Consider the following 27401-nt stretch of genomic DNA (forward strand, 5'->3'; position numbering starts at 1 on the left):
ACTCACAATTGGGTTACACTAGTCCATGATACATGAGACAGAACTTTTAAATCTGTTTAGAAGCTGAAGTTGGTGTGGAATGCAACAGCCTGTTTGTTACGCAAGATATCTCACTGAGCATGTTACAGAAGGTACTTTGTGATCTCCACTGTCTAGGTGGTGTTTTTGTCCCATAAAGCACTTTGAGAGAGTGCCTCTCTCCCCATGTGATTTGGATATTGCATTTGAGATCAGTGGAGATTCTCAAGCTGGAGCTCCTGCTATTAAAAGGGAGGTACTGCTGGTTTGGGAAATTTCATGGACTGAGAACTGGTTAAAAGACAGGGAATAAAGGGTAGGAATAAATGGTAAATTCTCGGAATGGAGAGGGCTAACTAGTGGTGTTCCCCGAGGGTCAGTCTTAGGACCAGTCCTATTCAACTTATTCATAAATGATCTGGAGAAAGGGGAAAACAGTGACGTGACAAAGTTTGCAGATGATACTAAACTGCTCAAGATAATTAAGACCAAAGCAGACTGTGAAGAACTTCAAAAAGATCTCACAAAACTAAGTGATTGGGCAACAAAATGGCAAATGAAATGTAATGTGGATAAATATAAAGTAATACAGATTGGAAAAAATAACCCCAACTATACATACAATATAATGGGGGCTAATTTAGCTACAACGAATCAGGAAAAAGATCTTGGAGTCATTGTGGATTGTTCTCTAAAGACATCCACGCAGTGTGCAGAGGCAGTCAAAAAAGAAAACAGGATGTTAGGAATCATTAAAAGAGGGATGGAGAATAAGCGGAGAATATATTATTACCCTTATATAATCGATGGTATGTCCACATTTGAATACTGTGTACAGATGTGGTCTCCTATCTCAAAAGATATACTGCACTGGAAAAGTCAGAGAAGGGCAACTAAAATGATTAGGGGTTTGGAACGGGTCCATATGAGGACGAATTAAAGAGGCTAGGACTTTTCAACTTGAAAAAGAGGAGACTAAGGGGGGATATATAGAGTATATAAATTGATGATGTGGAGAAAATAGATAAGGAAAAGTATTTACTTATTCCATAATACATGAATGGGGGCCACCAAATGAAATTAATGGCAGCAGGTTTAAACAAATAAAGGAAGTTCTTCACACAGGGCAAAGTCAGCTGTGGAACTCCTTCTGAGAGATGTTGGAGGTTAGAATATAACAGCATTTAAAAGAGACTGGATAATTCATGGAGGTTAAGTCCATTAATGGCTATTAGCCAAGATGGGTAAGGAAGGTGTCCCCAGCCTCTGTTGTCAGAGGATGGAGATGGATGGAGGAGAGAGAATCACTTGATCATTACCTGTTAGGTTCACTCCCTCTGGGGCACCTGGCATTGGCCACTGTTGGTAGACAGGATACTGGGCTGGATGGACCTTTGGTCTGACCCAGTACGGCTGTTCTTATGTTCCTTGATTTGAAATAGCACAGATATGTTGACCTTCAGGACACACATCAAAGCTCATCCTCTTCTTAGGCTTTGGGGAGGAACGGTAAATAGGGTAAGTATGGTTGTTATATGGGGACCATGAGGGATTTCTATGATCATTTGGTGGGTTTACGTTCGTTATACAGTGAGGATTACCCACTGGGTTTGTCATTTTGTTCTGTAGTTTGTGCTTTAAAAAAACCTGCTAAAAGTTCGTAGGTGCTGAAATAGACACTTTTAATACATAAGTTGTCATAATAATAATTAATAATAATAAAAAGAATGATAATGGATCCTTAGTGAATGTGTTTCTTGGAAGTTAATGTATATAAGGCAGATTTATGAAACCATAGTTGTTGAATTCAAACCACTGTGTGGAAATATTATGTTGTTGCTTTGCTAGTTATTCCATTTTTTTACTGTACATCACTAGATTTATGAAATACATAGATCTTCTCTTTAAGCAATCCCTCAAGCTTCAGATTACAAATTAGTTGCTTGAAAAATCAGCTGTATATATTCTACATTTAATAAATTCAGTTGTTAAGGAAGCAAAAAAAATGCGCATTCAGTTAGTGTGGATCAGGCATCAGACATCGAAGTGAGCTAGATGAAGCATGAAGTTGATCAATAAAATCTATTTTATCAGCATTTCTTAGCAATGAACTTGGATATTTTAAAACCCACCCAAACCTAGTCTAAGTAGATTTTTCAGATGATGTGACTTGAAATGCTAAGGATATTACAAAACAAACAACAAATGTCCTTTGCATTAAATTTGTGCATGATCAGGGAATTTACGTTATGCATGAAATGCAATTTGCATTTCATTCCAGGGAAAAACTATATGAAATACATATTTGCGTATGCTAAATGGGTTTGAGTGAGATATATGGATCCCATGAGTGAGAGAAAAGCAACATAAAATTAACATACATAAAAACTTTGTGTATCTAATCTTAAAGTTGCTTTGCAAACTAATGACTGCATGGGAATCCAGAGTCAGATTGCCATGCCATTGCTGGCTTGTTCCTTTTTACCTCCTTCCTCACCCAAGAAGATTCTTTAAATTCTGACTCAACTTCTGAAGTAAAAAACTTTTCATTATTTCCTTGGTAGTAAACCTTTCTTCCACTTTCATGGCTCAATGTCCTAGCTACCACCATTCTTTTGGCTGGAGACTAGACAGAAGGCTCTCCTCAGTGCTGCTGCTTTGACGATTAGACAACTCATAATTGGGCAATGCAAGACTCTTTTCCACTAGGAGCTGAGCACCCTGCTTCCATAATACTCTGTGATCTTTGGAATGAGGCCAAGATCCTCAAAGGTATTTAGGCACCTAACTCCCATGAAAATCAATAGAAGTTAGGCACCTAAATATCTTTGAGGATCTGGGCTTGGGAAATTGGAATGGAAAATTTGGGATCTGATCCTAGACATCAGCAGGGCTTTGGGAAAAATTTCTATTCACACCAGCAGACTTTGGATCAGGACCCTAGTGGTGAATACTTTTGGCCGCCATTGTCAAGCTTTTATTCCCAAAGTTAGGTACCTAAAGTCTCTATTTAGGCATCTAAGGAAGTGGCCTATAACTTTTAGAGGTGATGAACGTACATAGCTCCCATTAACATCAAAAGAAGCTGTGTGCGCTCAGGATGTTGGAAAGTCCTCTTGTTTAGGTGCCCATATTGTGATTGCTCCCACTGCAGTCAGTGGTATAGGCTTGGACTCTTAGGTTTCTGTCTTCAGTCATCTCCGTTTTGAACATATTGGCCTTCACAGGAAGTACAGTACTTACCCATTTTGAGACCCAGGCAATACACAGGAATGGCAATGTAGCCATAACGATTTCTTTTCTTACTGTTCTCTAATTTGAATTCTAAACATAGTTTCAATCTCAGGTGCTTTGATGAAGAACAATTTTAATGTCAGGCTTAGCACCATATTAGCGTATTTTTAAATAATGTCTAAATCTGTTTCTCCATTCCATTAAACCAGTTTTGTGTCAGTTTAACTCCACTGAAGTCTCATTTTTAGGAGCATGAAGGTTCTCTGTCAAGTATACTATGAGTGTAGGCTTAAGACTGATTCTGCTGGTTTAACTCCAGTGGCTTCGGTGGACTGCCTTAGGATTTACATTGGCATAGCTAAAATCAGGGTCTGACCCTTGTTGTTGGCTAGAGCCCATTTTTATTTCTTTTGACTCAGATTGGTTCCATTCTGCTCAGCTGTTTAAAAAGTTTCAACAGCACCAAAAGGATTATTCCTTCATGGTCTGGGAGCCTTCCTACTCTTTTCGAGCAGTTTTGTTTTGAGAGTAAAATTATGTAAGCTGATTTTTAGAAAGTATTTTGCAAAACTCTCACAGGTTAAAAGATTTTACCTACATCAATGCTACCTATGGGTATGTCTATACTACAGGATTATTCCGATTTTACATAAACCGATTTTGTAAAACAGATTGCATAAAGTCGAGTGCATGCGGCCACACAAAGCACAATAATTTGGCGGTGTGCGTCCATGTACCGAGGCTAGCGTCGATTTCTGGAGCGTTGCACTGTGGGTAGCTATCCCATAGCTATCCCATAGTTCCCGCAGTCTCCCCCGCCTGTTGGAATTCTGAGTTGAGATCCCAATGCATGATGGTGCAAAAACAGTGTCGCGGGTGATTCTGGGTAAATGTCGTCACTCATTCCTCCCTCTGTGAAAGCAACAACAGACAATTCATTTCCGCCCTTTTTCCCGGATTGCCCTGGCAGACGCCATAGCCATGCAACCATGAGCCTGTTTTGCCTTTTGTCCCACTATCACCGTATGTGTACTGGATGCCGCTGTCAGAGGTGGTACTGCAGTGCAACACAGCAGCATTCATTTTCCTTGCAAGGTAGCAGAGAGGGTTACCATCCCTATTGTACCGTCTGCCTGCCATTGTAAATTGGCGATGAGTGACGGTTTATTCAGTCGTTCTGTACCGTCTGCCGTGTTGCCATTGTAAATTTGGCGACTGAGGATGCGGTTTATCAGTCGTTTCGTACCATCTGCTGCTGTCATGTGCTCCTGGCTGCTTCGCTGAGTCGGACTGGGTGCAAAGACAAAAATGGGAATGACTCCCCGGGTATTCCCTCCCTTTATGTTTTATCTAAAAACAGAGTCAGTTCCTGCCCAGAATAATGGGTGCAAGTGTACTACGAGAACCAGAGAGACAGCTGCCGGTGTCTGTGTCAGATCCACAGAAATGATGATCTGCATGCCATTCTAGGTGCCCCTGAACAACCCCACCCGTTGGCTTCCCTCCTCCCCCAACCTTCCTAGGCTACTCGTTGCAGTGTTCTCTCCATGTTGTGTGATGAAGTAAGGAAGAATGCAGGAATAAGAAACACTGACTTTTCAGGGAATAAAAATGAGGGGGAAGGCAGCCTTCCAGCTGCTATGATAGTTCAGCAAGGACCATTAAAACGGTGCGGGGAGAGGGAGCTCAGCAGTTCCTGCTGCTATGATAGTCCAGCAGTACAGAATCTTTTCCTTTAACATGAAAGGGGGGGACCATAACCCCCCGTTGCTATGATGAAGACGGTTACCGCCGTTCTGTACCATTCGCTGGAAATGACCGGGAGTCATTCCTATTTTTTACCCAGGGCGCCCCTAGCCACCTCACCGAGCCAGCCAGGAGCACTCACAGGATGATGAGGATGGCTATCAGTCATTTTGCACTGTACTGTCTGCCACCGAGGACGGGGAGCGGGAGAGATGCTGCTGTTCACTGCCGGCAGACGCGCACCAGCGCATGCAGTAGACCTCGAAGACATTTGAAAAAAAGTCAAGAAACGATTTTTTCCCTTTTCTTTCACGGTGGGGAGAGGGGTAGTTGATGAGATAACCGCTAACCACCCCAGACAATGTGTTTGACCCTACAGGCAATGCCACCAGAATGCAAATGCTTTCGGAGACTGCGGGACTGGTGCGGATAGCGGAGTCCTCAGTACCCCTTCCTTCCCTCCTTGAGCGTCCATTTGGTCTTTGGCTTTCCGTTACGCTTTCACCACAGCACTGTGCTGTGGATCTGTATCGTAGCTTGGAGATTTTTTTTCAAATTCTTTGTCATTTCGGTTTTCTGTAACGGAGCTTTAAGAGACAGATTTGCTCTCCCCATACAGAGGCGAAAAAGACAAAAACAAAAGCAGGGGATCAGGATCCAGTATCTCCCGTACGGTCCATGCTGGAGCTCTTTTTGGATTTGGGACTGCATTGCCACCCATGGTGATCAGAGCTCCACACTGGGCAAACAGAAAATGAAATTCAAAAGTTCGTGGGGCTTTTCCTGTCTACCTGGCCAGTGCATCCAAGTTCAGATTGCTTTCCAGAGCGGTCACAATGGTACACTGTGGGATACTGCCCGGAGGCCAATACCGTCGATTTGCGAGCACACTAACCCTAGTCCGACATGGCAATACCGATTTGAGCGCTACTCCTCTCGTCGGGGAGGAGTACAGAAACCGGTTTAAAGAGCCCTTTGGATCGATATAAAGGCCCTTGTTGTGTGGACGGGTGCAGGGTTAAATCGGTTTAACACTGCTAAATTCGGTTTAAACGCATAGTGTAGATCAGGCCTAAGTCAGCGAAACCTTTTCAGTTCCTCTGACAACCTCTTTCAGACACAAACAATGTTTCAGACTGTAAGCTCTTTGGGCAGGAACAGTCCTACACTGCATATTTGTACAGTGCCTCCCACAATGGGGCCAATGTTTGTCTTAAGCAACGTAAGGAACTACAGCAATATATATGTTGCACAATAATAAATACTCCCCTGCATTGCATTTCAATTCAGGGGAAAAATTGCACTCTTAGTGAACTGTTTGTTTTACGTCATGCCTGTATTTGAAACTGGTATTTTGAATTTTTAAATGCCATTTATATGGGTTAGTCTTCATGACTAAATATTTGTGAAGCATGATACTTCTCAAAGCTATTTTTAAGGTTAGGCAGATGCTGTCTTTTTCATCTCTTGTTAGATAATGAGTAGGAAATAATGGGTGAAAAAAGAAAAATCCTTCTGTTAGAAGTAGTGTTAATACAAAAAAGCACAGCAGTGTTACAGAAGATGCCAAGACAATGTATCCAGGTAATATAGTCTAAAGCTTGTTACTCTTGGAAGCAGCTTATATATTTACAGTGAGGCACCGGAGAAACATTTCAATTATAGCTTTTGATCGTTTGAGCTATGGAAGACCTTTGTGACTACAAGTATGCCTTTTCCTCTCAGAATTAATCATTGAACTTTTAGTTTAGCAATATTTAAACTCTGCATAAACTCTAGCAGTATATAAATGCCATTTTGATGTAAATATTTTAATCATTTAAAAAAAAAGTAGTATTGCCTAGTCACAACAACGGCTACTGAATATTTCATGTCAGCTCTGTGTTGAACACCTGCAGTGTAAATTTCACCTCCAGGCAAACCATACTCCTGGATAGGAGGCAAAGGTAATACAGGATTATGATTTCATGTTTATCCTGCATGATTAATTTCTTCTCATGATATTGAAATTAACCTAAAGATTTATCAGTTTCAATTTGTTAAGCCAATAAGGACCCTCTCCCCTGAAGTAATATATTAAGCGTGACAGACATCAGCCTTTTAACATTTCTCTTTTCCAAATTCCTGTTTACTTGGGAAGGACTAGTGAGTAGAATCAATTGGGTGCACATGTTCACAAATCCCTAGCATGGAAAACATTAGGGTAAAATAAACTTCTAAGTGGTTTTGAGGTCTAACCTGCTGAGGTGGATTATTCTCTGTCTACTCTAATACATCATAAGACATTCCTTGCTAATATACTGTGCCATGTGCTATCAGGGCAGTGTAAAATATGACCTCAGGAACTTGATATTCATTTATGCCAAGGGCTAGAAAAGATGTGTGTTCTTTACTTACTGTAAGAAAAATAACACTCTTCTTCTTACTTAAAATTCAGGAATATGCTCATGCTTACTGGCAGGGATAGGTTTAGTAAGTTCAAAAACAAGTGGTGTTGAGAATATATTATTTCCTGGGTGATTAGAGAAAGGGAGATCACTTACTTTTCCTGTATGTTTGAGCAAAGGGAAGCAACTAAATGAATCTTGGCCAAAGTCGGAGTGCCTGTAATTAGATTCCTAAATTCCTATGGCCAACCTTAGTGGCCAGTTTTATAAAGGTGCTAAATATGTGTAGCTCTCATTGACTCTGGTGGGATTCGTAGGTTCTCAACACTCCAGAAAAACATGCCTTTTCTATTTAGGTACCTAATTATGATGATAGGCACCTATGTGTCAGAATTTTGGCCACCACTCCAGTGATGCTGTTTCTTAAGCCTGTTTGATTTTCTTTGAACTACAGTCTTCCACTTATTTAGGAAAAGCATGACCCTATGAATCTGCAAGGAAGGTCTTTCATCTCTAATTAAACACAAAAATACAGTACTGTATCCTCCTTGTTCCTGTAGTGGGCCTGCATTCCAAGAACATTAGAAATCTGCCATTGACACTAATGGAAGGCTTGTATGTGCAAGGGAGCCCCATTACCTAGACTGGAGGTTCTCTGGGGATGATATCATGACTTCTTATCTGTTTACAAAGTGCCTAGCACAGTATTGGCATTATGCAAATAATAATGCAATATTAGCACAATACCATGAAGTTGGCGTGATACAGGACATTAAGTTCTCTCTGTAAGCAATGCTGCCAGTGGGTGTCTGTTTCAATATTTTAAATGTTAATTTATTAGAAGAGTAAATGGGGGGAAAAATAAGTTTGTGCAAATAATCATTTTGATGGTACAAGGACGAGTACGGTCTCAGTCTTCTTCATTTATTGCAAAAAAAGAAACATTAAAATATAACCATCAAATACTTTAGCACTTGCAGGAAACTTTGGAATCTGATTTTATGCTGAAGGTTGTCTCTCTGCATCTGTAAGTTTTCCTTACTTACTGAAAGGATCCACCTTATACAGCTCATCTGTGTAAGCACCCTCTACCGTTGTACATGTCCTTTCTTATAACTCACGTTGATCTGAATTTATCTCCTGTCTCAGTGGTGTTTGTTTGTGGAAGACATGGTTTTTAATGTACTAGGCAGCCTTGCATGTTATCAGAATGAGGAGCTGGACTTCAATCTGTCTAAGTAAAGTTTGATATATATTGGATGAGTGTACAATTTGGTGGAAGACAGGAATTGATGCTTTTTATGATGTTTTGACCATGCTAATGAAATTCTGATATGGGATGTTGCTGCTAGCATATTTTGGAAAGACAGTCAAGCTCTCTTTATATATGGTGTTGATTCTGGTAAGTCATCTATGGTACTTCTGATTGGCAAGGTTATTCTTTTATCGGTTTGATCCAATACTGTAAGTCTGTTAATGACACTAAGACTTGTATTGCATTTTATTCAGGTAGTTGAAATAATTATGCATCTTAACAGCTCGTACTGTATTTGGAAGAAAAATACTGTAAATGACAGTTTATGTATTTGTCAAGTATATTGAATTTCTGCTGATAGTTACAGTGGACTCTTACTGCAATAGTTATTGTATACTTTGCACATATTCATGTGCACTTTTGAGCTATACCCATTTCCCTTATATAATTGTGTTATGCATTTGTAAGTACCAGTGCTTGGCTGTTATCCCCCAAATTAAAAGATGATGATTTGGGCAGATCAATGATCTAATTCTACCAGAGTGGCTACTGCAGGCATCTCACACACTTCCCTCAGGAGGGGAATGCTGGCTGCAAACTAGTCAGGGAAATAGCTGGCTTGTAGGCTGCTTTTCTCAGCATCTCAGATCTATGGCTTACAGTGCTCTCGGGTCTGGCACTAACTGTACAGGCACATAGCCCAGGGTGAGTCAATAATTAAGCCAATAATGGCTCCTGCTCTCAAATTAAAGTCTCTCTTCCTCCTCCAGTTTCCCGGAAGTCTCTTGCTGGTGCCTCTGGGTTCAAAACAAGTGTTTTCCCCTGAAGGGCATGAGTATACAATTGCCACTATGTTCTGCTTAGACAATGATAAAAGCAAAGGAGCTTCCTTAGAGGTTGCAGATGGTAATGCATCTTCTGCTGTGACCTTAAGAGCAAAGCAAATTTCTTCCTCTTTGCATGGGAAATATTGTATTTTTTGAAAAAAATATTTTTGTTTTCTGAGGAAATTTTGTTTTCTTTAAAATTTTCCAGTCATCTCTGGTAATTATCTGACTGCTGGGGATCCAAGTAACTAAGGCCTGGTCTACACTGGAAGAGGAAGGGGGGAGGGCGAATCGATCTAAGTTATGCAACTTCAGCTATGTGAATGACGTAGCTGAAGTCAACGTACTTAGATCAACTTACCGTGGTGTCTTCACCACAGTGAGTTGACTGTTGCCACTCTTCCATCAACTCTGCCTGCGCCTCTCGTGGGGGTGGAGTACAGGAGTTGATGGGAGACTAGACACGATAAATCTACCCCCGCTGGATCGATTGCTCCCCACTGATCCGGCGGGTAGTGTAGCCATACCCTAAAAGACTAGGCAGTTGCTATCCAAGTTCAAGCAGCTTTCATTATTGGAATCTAGATCTAAGCTGCAATCAGCAGGATGATCCATATTCTGCAAGCACAGGGAGTGTGGTGTATGTAATAATCACTTTGTGTTTATTGCACCTTATTGATGTAGTTAAAAAAACCATCAGCCTTTTTATTACAGCAGTCAACTTAGTTAGGTTTCAGCTTGTAACATTATCTCAGAAGCAGCAGGTAAAAACAGCTGTTGGGGAAGCTCTGTATACTCCTGTTTGCAAGGAGATTGCACCTGTAATTATTTATTTTTCAGTGGGTAGGTTGAGGTTGGGAGAACAAAGCCACTAAAAGAAGAGAGTCTATGACAGACCATTATATTTTTCATTCTTCCCCTCCACCCCTTGTGCTATAAATAACTTGTGTGTAGCATCCAACCTGTAGAAACACATACAAACACCACTGCATCCTGCACCACAGAGGATGATAGTACTTGGCTTCATCTTTCTTGAACATTTTATTTTGATCCTGATTCTGTAGTCCTTACTCATTGAGTAGTACTTACTCACGTGTAATCGCAGCTCAACAGGAATACTGTGTGTTTATCACAATGTCCATGTGTGTATGTATAAGACTTCCTAAAAGTAAACACAAACTAGAGTAAAATCAGATTAACTGAACCCCTGTGATCCATAGATGACTGCCTACTAAACTCTGTTATCATGACATGATGTCTATTCTTAATTTATGTGAACGCTTGATCAACCAAACAGATTTGGTGTTCCCAAGTGATTCAGATATTCAGAATTCTACTGTTTATTAGTATAAGTAAATAGACTCGTGTCAGGGTTAAATTATACATGAACATGCCCCCTGGGGTAAATGTGAGCAGACTGGCGTATTTGTTTAATTTAAGGCCTGTATTAATTTGGGCCAGGATTGTCAAATATGGATGTCTAAAATTAAGCTCCTAAATTCCTGTTTAGGTACTTCAATAAAAATGGCCTGTTTTTTTCAAGGGTAGTGGGTATCTGCAGCTATTGGGTGCTTAAAAATCAGGTCAGGTTTATGTCGGTACCTAAAGATGGATTTAGGAGCCTAACTCTGGGCACTCGTTTTTCAAAGGAAATCTTGATCTCCGTATCTAAGTGCTGTTAAAAAGGTAGTGTTATCAGAATCTATACCAGCAAATGGTGTTGTTTCTCTGCATCCTCTCATGAACACAGGAGTGTATTGATTTATAGATTCTAAGATTTCATAGTGGGGGCACTGCTATTGAGAATACTTTGCCCTCACCACTTCTCTCAGGCTGCATTGTCTCTGTGGAGCATAGAGAGGGTCATGGAAAATGAAGTAATCTGTGAGGTGACTTAGTTAAGAGCTTTATAAATTAAGACCAGAAATTAGTTCTGAAATTAATAAGGAGCACTCATGAGCACAGACCTGATGTAGTCACATTAACCTTTCCTTACCCTGTGCGGTTTCATAACCATACACTTTGCTGCAGATTGATAGACTTGGGCTCTGAGAGACCAGCTGTGAAACCAGCATCCGCTGAGGAGTTTGCTCCATTGAGAATGTCCTGCTCCTAGTTTCCTTAAAATCAAAAGTAGAGGTGCTATCCTAACAGCTGTAGCAGCCCACTGCAAGAGAGGCAGTCTCTAACTGGGTTAGGACCCAGTTCTCATAGGCTTCATAGATCAATGTCAACTGCTTCCACTGTACCTAAAAGTAAATAGGAAGGTAGTATGGCCATTGGAGAACTGGTCTGATGTGGGTAGCTGCATTCTGTGCTGACAGCAACTTCCGTGTGGTCTTCAGGGACTCGCACCTATAGCGTTCAATGCATTAATCCACTCTTCAGGTCCTAAGGCATTGAATAACTGTAAAGATATTTCCAGTTTTCTGAGGCTTATAAGAGCATGGCTGAGCGGAAGTGGAAATCTTAAATCAAGGAAGTTCTTCTTTTTGAATAGTTCAAGCAAATGGGTTTTGGTGGTGGCAGTGTGGTAATGAAAATCTCAGTTACATCTATTGCTTGAGGTAGCAAGGTGTGGGGGGAACCTCAGAAGGGTGCACAGAATTAGGGTTCTTTAGCAGGGACAGAGCAGAGGGACGAAGAAAATTAATCACTCTCACTGGGAGCAGTACAGATTTCAGCTTAACTTGTGCGGCCTGTGGTGGGGTTTTGTTGTTGTTGATGTGTAGAGAGATTTACTTGGCAAATGTGGATACCAATAAAGAAAAGCTTTTTCCAGATTCAGTTTATACAAACAAAACACTCAGATTGCATATGTATGTATGACAGAGGAAACACTTATACTGTCAATGAAAAGAAAACACAGTGATATCAATTATAAAATTAAGGGACATACCGACATAACAAATAGCAGCCAAGTATTGTCCACATACCAAATACAATCCTTGGAATTCTCCAGTTGTAAGGTACTGTCTGATATTTAATATAGATGTGTGGGTCACAGAGACAGTAAGTCCTAGATGTGGAGGCTGTTTGAATCTGGATGGAACATTGAATACTGGGATTTGTAGTTTTGGAGACTATGGCCTCACTGGATCTATATCTCTGTGAATCTCATTTCATTGTTAAGGCTGAGGGGAGAGGTAATCTGTTTTATATAGATTGCTCTAAGTATAACCTTTGGCCTTCTAAAAACATGCTGATGTGGCCCTCAGTTAGACAGAGTGTGAATGTCCTTTGAGATAAAGAATTGAAAACAAAATAATATGATCTTAAAATTCCAGTATTTATTTGAGGAAGGAAAATATTCATGGCTGTCAGTGCTATGTGTTTAGCTGGACTTTCTGCAATGAGTTAAGTTAGCTTCAGGCTCATATGGGAATTTAAAAAGGTCAGTCTCTCAGGAAAGTAACTAACAAGTAGACAATAATTTCTTCAAACAGATCTCTCTCTGTTTTGTCCAAAGAGTAATCTGTCAATCAGTTTCCATTCCCTTCTCTTCCATCAAGTGATGATGGCAAACTAATTGTACGTATTACATCAAACTTTGATGAGCTCACGTTTGCTGCTCTGTAAAAACAAGTTTCAAGTGCCTTGCAAATTGTAATTCTGGTGAGCACTGTGTTCACCCTTAATATTTTAAATCTTTGTGAAGTCATGAACAGGAATTAAATATTGTTAAGAAAATGAACATTTATCTCTGTAAAGGAAAAATTGTAAAATGGGTTCTGCCACTAAACATTTGTTTTTCCCATTAACCCTTTTCATTACTGCTGAGCTGCTAAGTTGCTGAGCTGACCTTTCCTAATAAGATTTGATTGAAGTCAACAGAAAGCAGGTATATACCTGATTGGTTTAGTAATATGGCAGGTATATTCTGGTAGGGTAGCAATAGTATGCTCTAGTGTAGACAGAGCATAGTTCTGGGAGCAAGGAACTACTGGTACCAGCTCTTGTAGTGACTCACTGTGTTGCCTTGAGGAGTTGATTTAGCGCCTGCTCCTGCTCTTATTGAATTGGTAGAGTTTGGCACTCATGTCAGTGAGTAGGATCAACGCACAATGGGCAAATTAGTTATGTGCATGATGTGTTGCAGTGGGGGAGAATAGGGTTTGCCTTCCTCAGAGGCATTAGGTAGGAAGCAGGTTACCAAGGTCTGATCTGCTGTGGCAAATCATATGTTCAGGGGGATGCAGAAAAATAGGAGGAACTTGCTGTAACTAAGTCAACTTTATGCACTTCTTCTAAACTAAAACAACATATGTAACTCTAGGTTTACCTATTTGCCAGTTTCCTCTTATTGTTTCATTCAGCCTCCTTCCCTAAAACCTCACTCTTGCATCACTCACATATCATGGACCATCAAGGAAATAGACTTATTTTGTTCTTTATGGATAATCTTTTCATACTCATTTGAACACTTGATGAAAAACAATCACCATATGACTGTAGAAATAGACAGTTTGGTTGACATTTGATTCCCACAGGGTACAGAATTAATGCCCCAATTCAGCAAGGTACTGAACCGCATGAGTAGTCTCACAGACTTAAAGTTCCTTGCTGAATAGGGACCTGATTCTCATTTATACTAAAGCCCAGTGTTATGCTTGCTGTAAGGCCCCTTTACACTGCCAGAGTTGTGTGACGTGGTCTTATTATAAGTGAGAATCGGGCCCTAAATATATTACAAGAATGAAGAAATGTCTATTCTTGAAAATGTTTTTTTTTTTCTGGAGGACAAATAGGTTTTTTCCCCATCTCCATTATATCCCATGACCATGTTTAGCTTTCTTCATAAACTCTGTGGGGATTAGGGTGACCAGACAACAAATGTGAAAAATTGGGATGGGGTGAGGGGCTAATAGGAGCCAATATAAGAAAAAGACCCAAAAATCGGCACTTTCCCTATAAAATCGGGACATCTGGTCACCCTGGTGGGGAATCTCAGACCCCTTCTCACCAAAGAGATGTGAATCTACACATTTTACACAATGTAATCCCTGGCCAAACGTTTGCCTGCTGGCCCATACAGGAAATCCTTGCAATGACACCTCACGTGTATGATTGTTACTCCCTATCATCCAACAAGACTTCTGCATTAGTATTATTTCCAAAATAGATGGAAAATAGGGAACAGTTAAAATGCAAATGTTAAAACTCTGGTTTAATTCTGCTCACCTTCATCGCATAAACTATTCACTTGCAGTTATCAGGACTACCCAGGAGTAGGGCGAATGGGTTTTGGCCCTTGCATAGTTCTGTATGTGGTATAAAAACTCTTAAAAACTGTGCAGTGTTAGTTGTACTCAGAAGGCTCCATATCTGGAGCTTGGCTGAAAAAAATAAAGCTTTTTAGGTCTGATTCTTCACTGTAACCTCAGTGCAACTTCTGCTCATTTCAGTGGGAATTGCACTGGTGTAAATGTGAGCAATATGTGGGTCTTAAAAACATTGTTATGGTTTGGGATGAACCTCTTTGAAACTGGGGATGTAACAACTGCCCTTCTTTTAAAATAGTTATTAAAAAGCCATTAAGCTCCTCTATATTATAATCAGGTAGGTGAAACAATAACAGCCTCCACCCCAGACACAATCATATGTCACCACCTAAAACAACAGCACATGTGGGCAGAGGAGTTTTGCTGACTACTGATTTTGTAAGTTGTTTTGCTGAGAGAAACAGAGAAAAAGATCAAAGGAGGTGAGAGAGAAGGCAGCAAGGAAGCACCAGACACAAAAACACTGACAGCCTGACCCTGAGTAAAACCTGAGAGAGAGAGAGTGCACATTTTTAGGCCATGTGCTGGCTGAAAGGGGGCTTGGAACTGAGAGCTAAGCAACAGTCTCCAGTTGTTTGATTCTTAATGTGTCCAGGGAAATAGGTCTTTTTGTTCATTCATTGTAACTAAACAGAATTGCATAAAAGGTACCCAACTTCACCATCAATTTCTCTTTCTTGTGGAAGCAATCTGTAGAGACCCAAACTTTGGCTGACAGCTCAGATTAAAAAATAAAAGAGAAATAGTAATAATGTTTTGCTGCGTGAACTGATTAATGGACCTGTGACTTATTACAGAGCAATGAAACAGATTCTCTAAAGATAAGGATCTGCATCATTAACATGATTCACTGTTCTTTTATTTTTTCCAAAACCCTAATCTGTTTGGAGTCTCTTTGTATATTAGATCAGTCTAAAGAACTTAAATAGACAATAGTCACGATATTGAAGTCTGAAGTGCTCATTTAATTAAACATAATGATCTGTACAATTCAGTTTCGAGTAGATTGACTAATTCTTGTTAACCAGTGGGCAGCCAGAGCTGACATGAATATTTCTAGGCCCAACTGTCATGGAAGCGTCCTATGTTCCCTTTATTCCATTTGTGTGTTTCTCCATCTTCTCTTCCTTCACTAAACAACAAGATAAGGTCCAGTGTCTGGTCATCTAGTGGTGCCTTGAAGCATTGCCTCCCCTTTGCTGCTAATGAGTGTACTGACTACATTGCTGCTGAGAGTGTGATCCCTGGTTGGTGCAGCATGTGTCACGGTGCCGAGCCTTGCAACAGCAAAAGAGTCAGAAGCAAGATTTACATCAGGGAGCACAATATAGAGTACAAATAATTAAAAAAAAAAATACTGGGGGAAAACCCCCAAATGATTGCCATGGCAATGTCAGGACTGTCCAGGGCACATTACAACATCCAGGCTTTTGGAGTTATTTCATTCTAATGTCTTCTCTGCTGCTGACAATACAATTATTGCTGCTGTGTGAAGTAACATCTGTATCCTAGGATGTCAGGCCAGGAAATCAAATGCTTATGCGAGTTCCCAGGAGGCATGGTCTGATGATCTTTACCCAAGGACTCCTGAGTTCTTGTCCTCACTCTGAGACACTGACTCCTTCTGTACCCTTAGACAAGTCACTTAGGGCCAGATTTTTAGAAGATGCAGATAGGCTCCTAGCAGGATTTTCGAAAGCGCCTAAGCACCTAATGTACACTGATTTCACTGGGGGTTAGGCAGGCACCAAGGCACTCTTGCAAAATTGCCTAGTGGGATTTTCATCTTTAGGCACCTAAATACCTTTAAAAATCTGGGGCCTTGGTCTCTTCACCCCAATTTCTCCAACTATAAAAAAATACAATAATTCTGAACCTACTTCAAAGGGGTAGAATTAGGATTAGTTAGTTAATGTCTGGAAACTGTCCCAAGGGTGAAAAGTACTTTCAATTCAGAGTACAAGAGGTTTACAGTATTCCTTACGCCCTCACAAGGTTATTGTGAAATATATAGAGCTTGTCCCGAAAAATTAGTGATGAAGCAGTAAGTAGGTTGCTCAGTCTCTCACTAAGGAAGTAACAGCCTCTTGACTGGCAGGTCTCTAGAATCCTACAAAGCAGGACACAAACTGGCAGAATTCATAGGTTAAGTGAAACGAATTAGCAAACAAGTAATTATATTTGTGTGTAACCTTGTTAAGATTATATCCTGTCCATCTTTAAAACTGTCATTATTAGATGTATTTAATCTTTATGACACATGGAACAGTATATTATGTTTGACAGTTTCTAAAGTAAGAAGGACGAGATGCTCTAATTGGAATGCTGGCATTGTATAATAATGCTGAACATTTTTTATCTTCAAAGGGCTTTGCAGATGCTTGCTGGCTAATCCTCACATCCCCCTGGTGAGGAAAGTAAATTTTATCCTTATTTTACAGATGGCAAAGCTAAGACAGAGGAAGAGTGAGTGGATTAGAACTTGCAAGTTCCTGGGTTCTAGTAGTCTTGTGCTAAAACACTGCCCCCCTCACGCTTTATTCTTTTTAGGTTCTTATGCTGCGCCCATCACCCTGGTATCTGATCCTTCACATATGAAGTCACCTTTACTCTACTACCAGTGTCAAGGAGTTCTGTGGGAGTCATACATAACAATAGTCATTGCAAGTAAATTAAAATGTAGGGTAGGTTTGTTTTCTTTATTTCTGAAAGGATCTGCATATAGGCTGAGTGAAAGATCAGAACTTATTGAGATCAATGGAATTCCATGCTTAGACAGTATGGAGGATCAGACCCATTGCATTGTCAAAAATCTCTGAGGTGTGCAGTGCTATACACTACAATATGTCTTGTAGTGCTCTGGCATTAAGGGAATTTGAATTTACTGATAGCTGCAATGACAAAACTAACAGCACCGCTGACATGGTGGTTCTGTTAGAAACCATTGCTTTGGGACTTAATGTTAGAAAACATTGCTGTGTGGTTGAAATTAATGTAGTTTAAAAAGTGAATGTCCTTTATCTATATTAAAAAGCTTTAATGTGCAATGCTCTTCTGTTGAACAATGTATTAGTTGTGTCAGTTTCACTCTGGTTTTCAGTCCTTCATTTCTGGTTGTAGTACATTAGCAGAAGTGTGTGATGTTTGAGTTGCAAACAGAGTTTAGGAAAACTTTTATTTTATTTAAAAAATTTGTTTTTGATAAATAAATAACTCCTTCCACTGGTCTTAAATTTTGTAAAAGCATCCCCTTACCCCACAAAGCTTTGAATATGGGTCCAAATTTGACCAGACAGTGTAATGCCCACTTTGGAACATATTGGATGAAATTTGTGGAATGTTTTGGGCAAACATGCAATATAAATTAAATTATTAAACAAGAAAATACCTAATATGCAGGTAGTTTCAAATACTTTTTACAGAACTAATTTAAATAAAAATTAAAGTTTTTGAATCATATTCATACAACCAATAGTATTCCCATCCCTTTCTCTTTCTTTCTCCCCTATTCTTCCATCCCAACCTTTCTCAATAATTTTGAAGAGATACTTTTTCTTTTTTCTTCTCTTGTTGCCTCTGTTTTCCTGGGAAATGCCTACATGGATACACTTGTTCCCCAATAAAAGGGAACATTTTCATTTATCCTTTACATGAAGTCTATTGGCTGAAATGACAATGCTGTTAAAAAAATCAATATGCAGAAAGCCAAATCATTACTAAGGTTCTCCAGTGAACTGTTTAGGCAGTCAGTGAGCTCAGGAAAACTGCCTAACTGAGTAAACTGCTCTGTGATTGATTTCAAGTGTATCTGACAAAGTATAATTGTCTACCCATTCATTTCCTCTCCTCTCTCTACAGGGTGCCCCTTTTAAGATCAAATAATCACTAACAGTAATCATAAGCAGCAAGAGTAGGAACAGGGTGCTTATAAACTATCCTCCAAGTTTTGCTTTCAACAATTTGGTTTGATCCCTTATATGCCAGTTCCTCCTTCCCATTTTGCATTTGTATGATTACACTATCTTCAGAGACTTTGGGTGTGTAAGGAGGCGCCCTGGCTCCCCGCCGCACCTGAGGGGGAAGAGCCAGAGCAGGCACCTCCATGGGCGGAGCCAGTACCGCCTGTCTCTCTCCCCCCCCCCCCCCCGAACCCAAAGGGGGGGGCCGGGAGGACAAAAGCCCAGTGGCCAGAGCTCAGTTGAGGCCCAGGGACGCCGGTAAGAGTAACAGACGTGGAGCCCAGAGCTCCCCCGGCCCAGCTTGCCCTGTGCCCGAGGAGCGCTGGCCGGACCTACCTAGCCAAAGTATCCAGAGAGCGCTTGGCCGGAGCCGTACCGGCGCCAAGTATCCAGAGGAGCACTGGCCCGGACCTGCCCCGGGTGCGGATGATCCTGCGATGACCTCAGTCTCGACTACCTGCGCCCACTGGTGGAGAGCCGCCAAAGCCTTGTTTCCTCACCTCAGTTCTCCCGAGAACTGCTATGATGTCAGGACCCACCGGCAGCTGCGCCGACGGAGGACAAGGGTACCAGGGAGGGGGAAGTTGGAATGTAGCCCGGGGGCGGCGACGACAGCCAGGCCGCAGAGGGCCCCGAGCCTATGGCCGTGTGTATCGGCCAGGATCCCCACTGACCACCCTGTCAGTGTGTTTCGGTTGGGAGCCCTACTGATCACCCTGTCAGTGTGTTTCGGTTCGGGTCCCCACTGACCGCCTTAGCGGCGACCGCCGCTACCAGGGCCCTGGGCTGGAACGCAGAGGAGTGGGTGGGCCTGCGTTCCCCCTGCCACTCGTAACTGGGTGGCAGAATTCCCCCTTCACCCAGAACCCCTGAGCTGTGCTACGGTTTGTTTGTTGCCCCGCCCTGCCGAAGGGCCAGGGCTCCTAGACTTTGCTACCGCTCTGCCCTACCTCAGAGGGCCTGAGCCTGAACTGTTTGGTGCCCACCCTGCCTAAGGGCCAGGGCCTCTAGACTTTGTTACTGCTCTGCCCTGCCTCAACGGGCCCGAGCCTGAACTGGTTGTGGCCCGCCCTGCCTAAGGGCCAGGGCCCATAGACCTTATTTGCTTGACCCTCAAGTACAGGACCGGCGTGGAACCCGTCCCGTTGCCTAGAAGGAGGCACCCTGGCTCCCCGCCACACCTGAGGGGGACGAGGCCCAAACCGACGGGCTTACAGGTGACATTCTGGTCCTACTGAAGTCAACGAGAGTTTTGCCATTGACTTCAGTGGACCCAGGATTTCACTTTATCTTAACATTTCAATCTCTTCCTTTCTTTCTTCTCATTTCTTCATTTGTTAAAAAAATGTGGGTAGGGAACCAATTGAGTCAGATGCTAAGCACCCTAAAGTTCTACTGATCAGAATTGGAATGTATGGCACTCACTTTCAGAGAACAAGCTCAGCACTTTAGCAGATCAGGCTGTAATTGAAAATTATGTTTGGAAATAGAATATCAATATAGGGCTGTATTCTGATCTCTTCTCAACAGGTGTGAATCCAGAATATTTGGACAGAGTACTTGTGCTTCAGTGGAGTTATTCAGATTTTGCTCACATTCCTTACATACATTATAAACTTACATCAATATGAACCACATTAACCATTTCTATCTGTTCTCTGCAGTATACTGAGAAATCAGTAAAAACTAAGAATGTATTTTTATCTGAAAAAGCAGCACTTACAGCCAACCTGGATCTGCCACCACATATTTTGCTTGTTATAAAAGTGGGTCCCAGGATACCTCCTAATTTGCTCCTTGTGGTCATGAGTGATGGAAAATTTTTAATCATAGTGTCATGTGTTGCACAAGTCTCCACTGTTATATCTAAGGGACTTCTTGAAGAAAACTATATAAAGAAAAAGTGTTACATCCTTTTAAGTAGTGGCAGACAGCAATATTCTGCTTAAGCATAACGCAAAAACATGGTTGCATACCATGAAATTCCCAGCATCCATTTGTAGTTAATGTCTGTTATACTGTATATCTGAGTGGGTGATAGCCTGATAGCTGATATGCATCGCACAATTTCTAAATAGCACCTATCCCACCTAACGTGACTATTTTTACCAAGTTAGTATTCTAATTTACCCTATGAGAAGAAACTGAACCTTTTCGAGCATCCACTATCTGCCATTATTCTTTCTTGGAAAAACTTTATTTTGTTTAAAATAGTCTTCTAAAGTTATTCAATAATTTAACCATTTTGTATCTAATACAAAAGCTTATTCCTCACCTCTCCATAAAAATATACCATTTTTTCATATTCATAACACAAATGGCTATTGAAGGGTACATGTATAATTCAGATCTACTGATCTAGGTATATTTATACCACATCCATCACCATGGTATCTGAGCACCTGTCATTGTATGGAACATCAGGTCTGCATTTTTTTTAATGCTACATGAAACTAAGCAACACAATGAACTGGGACAACGTTCCTGTGTCAGATATAGGGCTTTTGTTTTTTGGGTTTAATAATTTGCAGGATTTACTGTTAGAACTAAAAAAATTGCTATGTAGGTGTCCAAAAACTGGATTTTTTTGGGCTCTTTATATTGCAATGAGTAATGAATGCTGTATATTATATACATTACTCATTACAGTATATATTACTGTAATCTCTTTGTAATGTTTCCTAGTGAACTTTAAACAACACTACATTTAAGTGGACTATGGAAATTTTAGTGTGTACCAGCAGTACACGGACCAATTAATTTGTAACACAGTAATGCGCTTTAGGGTATGTCTACACAGCAATGTAAACCTAGGATTAGTAGGACTCAACTCAGCTGAGCTGTGTTAGGGAACTCGGGAACTTTGAGCATCTACATTATATTTTAACCCTTCGTTTAAACTTTTCTGACCCATACTGTATCAAACTGTACCATAGAATCTGTATGGATATTAATTCCATGCTTGGATGATAAGAATATAGCAGTAGGGATATATTACCAACAGCCTGACCGGATAGTGATAGTGACTGTGAAATGCTCAGGGAGATTAGAGAGGCTATTAAAATAAAAAACTCAATAATAATGGGGGATTTCAACTATCTCCATGTTGACTGGGTACATGTCACGTCAGGACAGGATGCAGAGATAAAGTTTCCTGACACCTTAAATGACTGCTTCTTGGAGCAGCTAGTCCTGGAACCCATAAGATGAGAGGCAATTCTTGATTTAGTCCAAAGTGGAGCACAGGATCAGGTCCAAGAGGTGAATATAACTGGACTGCTTGGTAATAATGACCATATTATAATTAAATTTAACATCCATGTGGCAGGGAAACCACGACAGTTTCCCAGCACTATAGCATTTAATTTCAGAAAGGGAAACTACACAAAAATGAGGAGGTTAGTTAAACAGAAGTTAAAAGGTACAGTGCCAAAAGTAAAATCCCTGCAAGCTGCATGAAAACTTCTAAAAGACACCATAATAAAGGCTCAACTTAAATGTATACACCAAATTAAGAAACAAAGAGAACTAAAAAAGAGCCACTGTGGCTAAACAACAAAGTCAAAGAAGCAGTGAGAAGCAAAAAGACATCCTTTAAAAAGTGGAAGTTAAATCCTAGTGAGGAAAATAGAAAGGAGCATAAACTCTGGCAAATGAAATGTAAAAATATAATTAGGAAGGCCAAAAAAGAATTTGAAGAACAGTTAGCTAAAGGCTCAAAAAGTAATAGCAAAATTTTTTTAAGCACATCAGAAGCAGGAAGCCTGCTAAACAACCAGTGGGGCCACTGGATGATCGAGATGCTAAAGGAAGCACTCAAGGATAATAAGACCATTGCAGAGAAACTAAATGAATTCTTTGCATCGGTCTTCATGGTTGATGATATGAGGGAGATTCCCAAACCCGAGCCATTATTTATAGGAGACAAATCTGAGGAACTGTCTCAGATTGAGGTCTCATTAGAGGAGGTTTTGGAACAAATTGATAAACTAAAAAGTAATAAGTCACGAGGACCAGATGGTATTCACCCGTAACTTGTTGGGGAAGAGTCAACGTGGTTTTTGTAAAGGGAAGTCATGCTCACCAATCTATTAGAATTCTTTGAGGAGGTCAACAAGCATGTGGACAAGGGGGATCCAGTGGATATAGTGTACTTAGATTTTCAGAAAGCCTTTGACAAGGTCCCTCAGGGATTGGCAACTGGTTACAAGACAGGAAACAGGGTAGAAATAAATGGTCAGCTTTTCAGAATGGAGAGAGGTAAATAGTGGTATCTTCAAGGGTCTGTATTGTGACCAGTCCTATTCAGCATATTCATAAGTGTTCTGGAAAAAAGAGTAAACAGTGAGGTGGAAAAATTTGCAGATGATACAAAATTGCTCAAGATAGTTTAGTTCCAGGCAGACTGTGAAGAGCTACAAAAGGATCTCTCAAAACTGGGTGACTGAGCAACAAAATGGCAGATGAAATTCAATGCTGATAAATGCAAAGTAATGCACATTGGAAAACATAATCCCAACTATACATATAAAATGATGGAGATCTTGGAGTGATTGTGGATAGTTCTCTGAAAACATCCGCTCAATGTGCAGTGGCAGTCAAAAAAGCAAACAGAGTGTTGGGAATCATTAAGAAAGGGCTAGATAATAAGACAAAATATCATATTGCCTCTATATAAATCCCTGGTACACCCACTTTTTGAATACTGTGGGCAGATGTGGTCACCTCATCTCAAAAAAGATATATTGAAATTGGAAAAGGTTCAGAAAAGAGCAACAAAAATTATTAGGATATGGAATGGCTTCTGTATATGGAGAAATTAATAAGACTGAGACTTTTCAGTTTGGAAAAGAGAAATGTAAGGGGGGATATGACAGAGGTCTATAAATCATGACTGGTGTGGAGAAAGTAAATAAGGAAGTGTTATTTACTCCTCATAACACAAGAAGTAGGGGTAACCAAATGCAATTAATGGGCAGCAGATTTAAAACAAACAGAAGGAAGTATTTCTTCACACACCGCACAGTCAACTTGTGGAACTCTTTGCTAGAGGATGTTTTTGTGATGGGTTGGAGCCCGCTTTTGGGTCGCCACCTGAGGTACTGGGATTTCACTGAGCCTGCCTTCTCCACTAGCCTGGGGTCTCCCTCTCCCTGTTTTGCTGAATTAGGCTCTCTGGCCTCTGGCAGAACACACCCACAGGTAGGGATGCACCAGCTGTGGAATCACACAGAGTCTGGAAACAGCTCTCTATGAGAAGACTGAGCTAGGAAATCACCCAGCACTCAAGTGCAGCTCCCCTCTGGAAAATACACCCAAAATAATATTGTCTTACACTGTATACCATGTAAGCTCATAAATTTGCCCCCTCCCTCAATGTGGAGGCAAATATGTGCAACTTCTTGTCCCCCCCATTAGAAATTGTAAAAACTGGGTTTAATAATAAACAAAACAAGTTTATTAACTGTAAAAGGCAGATGTTAAGTGATTATAAGGGATAGCAAATGGAGCAAGGCAGATTATTAAGCAAATAAAACAAAACATGCATACTAATCTTAAGATCTTAAAGAAACTGGTTACAAAATGTAATTTTTCCCCCAAAATGCTGACTTAGGATGAAGAGTTTCTGTAGCTTAGAGTTCCAGTTATTTCTCTTTACAGATTAGACTTTTCTGTCTCAGTCTGGGCTCAGCCCTTGCTTTCCTTCAGTTTAGTTCCTTTGTCTCTTCAGGTACTTTTAGCTGTCTTTCTTCTTGGGTGGAAAGGCAGTGAAGAGAGAGTCTTGTTTGCCTTACTCCCCAGCCTTAAATAAGATTTACATAAGGCAGGAATCTTTTGTTTCCCAGTCTTGACCTCCCCCTCCTTTCAGTGGAAAATTACTAGGAGTCCACGATGGTATTCAGTATCAGGTGACAGGACCACCTGACCAAGCAGTGTCACAGCGACGTCCCAGGATGCCTCTCAGGAATGAGAGAGGTTAGTATCTTCAAAGTCTTATTGTTTCTTCCTAATGGCCCATCAAGACTGATGGCCTGTTGTTTGGTGGGTGTCTCCCAAATATACACACAGTTGTAATTGTTACATAGTCAGAATTCCTAAATTTAGATACAGAAATGATACATGCATACAAATTGGATAATCACATTCAGTAAATTATAACCTTTCTGATGATAGCTTACAAGACCCATTTTGCATAAAATGTATCTGTTATGCCATATCCATATCATAAGCATATTTCCATAAAGAATATGGGGTGTAATGTAACAGTTGTGAAGGCCAAGACTATAACAGGGTTCAAAAAAGAACTAGATAAATTCATGGAGGATAGATCAATCAATGGCTGTTAGCCAGGATGGGCAGGGATGGTGTCCTTACCTTCTGTTTGCCAGAAGCTGGGAATGAGCAACAGAGGAAGAATCACTTGATGATTACCTGTTCTGTTCATTCCATCTGGGGCACCTGGCATTGGCTGCTGTTGGAAGACAGGATACTGGGCTAGATGGACCTTTGGTCTAACCCAGGGTGGCTGTTCTTATGTTCTTATGTTCATGCCTAAACCTCGGGCTCTGGTATCCACATTGCAGTGCACAGTTCAGAGTCAAAGTAACCATATCCCAGAGTCCCTAGTGCTGCCCTAGGACAGTGATGCACTGGGAAAACTTTACTGCCTGCCATGCAGGTTATCTGGAAGCAGCTCGCTTTGCAAAAGGCTTGATTGGTTTGCTTTCCATTTGCAAACCCAGGAGACTCTCTGATGGTGTGCTTGCAAATCAGTGATCAGAAGAGAAAGGGTTAAAGCTGACCTAAGCTGCTGTCATTTGCAAAGGAGTCTGGCTTCTGTTTTCAACAGAGTGGATTGCAGATTGTTGGAATAGAGAGAGCTATAAAAGTTGTCCGATGGAAATGTGAGACATGTCTGACTTCTAAGAACCAAATCAAGTGCAGCTGTGTCCACACTGCAGAGCAGTGGGGCTTCGACCCTGAGTCTCAGCTTAACTTGAGTTTAGGGTCTCCAGCCCTGCAAGGCCTTGGTACCTTGGATCTGAACTCTGGGTTAGCGTAATTGCAGTGTAGACACAAGGGCAGGGGGAGGGTGGGCAGTGTAGACATACCCTTTGAAATCACACCCCCATAGTTCTCATTACTGCTCCGTGTTCACAAGCCGTTAAATACAAGTAATAATTTCCAGTGTTTATTGGATAAACATAGATTTTATTTTATCAGTTAAAATCTAAAATCAGAAGCCCTACATGTATACTCTACTACATACCTAAGCACACGTATACCTGCAAAGCACTGTGCTTTCATATGCTGTTAAACATTACAACGTGTTCTCTAATGTGATCTCTCTTAGTACTTTGTTTAGTTCTAAACACTGTTCTGTTCTTAAAAATGTGTTTGTGAGAATGGCATGGCATTTCACATTTGTTACTTCTCTATGTTTCATGTATCAAATATGCTCCATTTACAAGTGAAACATTTTTTCTGGAGTTGCCAGCCCTCCAAACTTAACCTGACATCTCAGAGGTATACTAGGCTCTTTCCTTCTTGCGTATCTCCACGAATTAAAAAAAAAGGCTCGGCATGCTAAATTAGGCCCTTGGTGAGAGCTGTTAAACTCCCAAATTTTTCAAAATATCCCCTCGGTGACCCTTCTGCAGTCTTATTGCCTTTGGTGGGTTTGCACATTGTGAAGAGTAGTAAAACCAGTTACATATTATTATAGAAACCAAAGCCATAGTCAGTTTTGACTCTGAATAGAAACAGAGAGTAGTTTTGTTGACTAAGAAAGTGCCATTTTTGTATAGGCACTCTTCAGAGCACAGTGGCACTTGGATATCTAATGACATGGAGTTTCCATCACTTTCTTTGGGAGACTATTTCACAATCATGCTTTCATTTTTCTCTAGGTATTCAGACTCCTTGCACCCTTGATTTATACCCATGCTAAAATATCCCTCTGTTTCCCTGATGTTTTCATCTTTCAACTATTTATAGACTATTTTCATGTTTCCCTCCTCTCCTACCCCACATGATAGCTATTGCTTAGCCTAAGCTATATGGATTCAGCTTTATTATTCTTTCGCACAGGTCAGTCCCTCCAGCCTTTAATCATGTTCTACTGCTCTTCTCAGAACTCTCTCCAAGTTGTCTACATCTTTGAGATGATGAGATGTCCATAAGCACTGGATTGATACTACCACCTAAACCTTTTAAATCATATTAAAAAGTGTATATAAAGGAGATCTCTATTACAAGTATATTGGCAAACACATTTTTATATGACATGCATGTATAATTGCTCCTCTGACACACTTCAACAATGTCTTTAAAGGGAAAAAGGTGCATTTCTGTGATTCTGAATGAATCTCTGTGTATATTTCACAAGAATATACTTATGGTAAACAGGGCTCAATCCTGCACCATTGAAGTCAATAGGAATTTTGCCACTGGCTTGGGTAGGAACAAGATCAGTCCCGTAATCTGTACTGACTTTCTTTCAACTACTTTGTACATACAGAGGTCACTTGGTCACTTTTTTTGAAAAAAACAAATATGGATAGAAGATGCTTTGATAACCATTTAAAATAGTTTTCAAAATCATTAAGAAAAGATATATTATTAATATAATAAAGGTTGATTAAGCACAACTGGTATGATACAGAGTATATGAAATATAAGCTTTATTTCAT

General features: G+C 40.6%; 1 protein-coding gene across 1 annotated transcript in view; it reads left to right on the forward strand.

The window, feature by feature from the left end:
- The window catches only part of SORCS2 (sortilin related VPS10 domain containing receptor 2), an 844346-nt gene that overhangs the window by 67756 nt on the left and 749189 nt on the right, over nucleotides 1-27401 (forward strand).

Source organism: Chelonoidis abingdonii, chromosome 5, assembly GCF_003597395.2.
Source record: "Chelonoidis abingdonii isolate Lonesome George chromosome 5, CheloAbing_2.0, whole genome shotgun sequence".
Classification (NCBI taxonomy): domain Eukaryota; kingdom Metazoa; phylum Chordata; order Testudines; family Testudinidae; genus Chelonoidis; species Chelonoidis abingdonii.